Below are 1,909 nucleotides of genomic sequence, written 5' to 3'. Positions count from 1 at the left end.
GTTTAAGCGTATTGGGAGGAAAAAGCATGGGAATATGGAAGAAGAAGCAGGGAGCAGAAGGTGATTGTGCGTGAGCATGTCGTTGCTTGGTGTCCCTTATCTCTGCGGTCTGTCCTGTCTTAGTAAGCTTCCCATTTTTTTTCCCCACACCCTTTGTGCATATATGTGTTTGGAGGTCTAAGCTGCAGCAGCTGGTGTCAGGCCACAGGTCAAAGGGGACAGTGTGTATGCGGTACCAGCAAGTGGGAAGACTGGAATGCATGCACCGGGGGGCCAGGGCTAGGGTGGAATGCCAGCGTATGTGATCACTAGCAAATGAGCCTGAGTAGGTAACAGGTGTTGGAGCCAGGTATCCAGGACCAGATACAGGAGTGATTGGTGTTGGTAGGTTGCTTTCTGGAGGTAGGTCTAAGCTTACCGGAGAAAATGGGGTGGGTGTCTTGACAACGGGGTGGCTACTGGAAGGCCATACATCCGGTTCAGCTAATATTAATTTCTCTCTTTCTCTAGGCGAGAAGATATGAGAAAAAGCAAGCAGGGTAGTATTGCAGACCTTGGGCATTCATATGCTCAGGTGCCAGGAAATCCAGCGCCTAGTTACTGGACAGGACTGTTTTAGGCCACCTACTGAACAGATTCATGTTTGTGTGTGTACACTTAATGTGTTCCTGTGAATATACTCTACTAGCAGGCTTCAAAACTGTCTGGCTGGAGAGGAGGAAGAGGGTTAGGCCACTTGTGCCATTCACGTTTCAGTGCAGCGTGTTTTCTGTGTTGATAGGCGTTGCTGGACATGCGCATTTTTGCTTACTGGGAGTACATTGCCAGCCTCGCTACTGGCTGGACCTGGGCACGTGCAGATGGAGCAGCCTTCTATCTATTAAGGTACTCAACTTGCAAACTTTCAGCTGTCACCCGTCTCAGCATGCCTGCCTTTGCTGTTGCATTATTTTGCTTTTTGCTCTCCTTAATTCACATAGACTCTTTAACCTGGTACTCCAGTGGCTGTTAAGTGTTTTTTCTGTCAGGCAGGTAGCAATTCTGTGGTGAACTATGGTGCCAGACACTGCCCCATAAATAATGACTTATGTTTGAGGGTTAGGGTAATTGCAGCCTGCAGGTGTTAGTTCCGTGTTAATCTAAGGCTTTTACTGATGTCCTTGGTGATACAAGGACCCAGTGATTCTTACTCTGCTAGCCTGTTCCACGAAGGAAGGCAGATGATGAAGATGTTCAGAAATAAAAGCCCTTTGGTGGGAACCTTCCCGGTAGCTGTCAGAGGAGGGGGTCTACTGCAGAAATGACCAGCGCCCTAGCTGGTCAGGGTAGAAAGCCACAGAGATGTATCGTGTAACCTAGTTTCATTGCCTGTTAATATCCTCGAGGCAAAGCACTGCGGGGGAAAGGGTGCCATGAGTTACTTTATTCTCAGAGCACTCTGAGTTTTGGGTATGGTTTTATAACACATCACTCTATGTCCACCGACCAAAGACAGGATTGGAAAAGCCAAGAGAGGATTCCAGTTTACTCGTTTTGCTGTACACAGTCTCATAGAAATTGAAGTTTCTGTTTTTTCTCTTGGGGAACGGTAACGTGCTTGTTAGATGTACAGAGATTTCACCTTTCCTGCTTTCCCTAAGCACTGTGAGTAAAAGTTTGGGTTATTTGCTTCCCCTCTGAAAGATATTCCCAGGACCAGCGATGTCCAAGTAGCAGTGAATTGTTTCTGTCAGCAGAATTGGACAGAAGCCTTCTGTGGATGCAAAAAAATTACTACGGTTCAAGACTGGCCCAAGCAGAGTAGTTGCTTGCATTTTGACAGGTGTCCTGAGGTTCCTGGAGGGCTGGAGTAAGGCCAGTTGAATCACTTGGTCAGCAATCGGAGAAAAGTCACTGTCAGGTGCAACTC

This window comes from Buceros rhinoceros, unplaced genomic scaffold (genome assembly GCF_000710305.1).
Source record: "Buceros rhinoceros silvestris isolate BGI_N320 unplaced genomic scaffold, ASM71030v1 scaffold36182, whole genome shotgun sequence".
NCBI lineage: Eukaryota > Metazoa > Chordata > Aves > Bucerotiformes > Bucerotidae > Buceros > Buceros rhinoceros.
The sequence above is the reverse complement of the archived record's forward strand: the minus strand, read 5'-3'. Positions refer to the sequence as shown.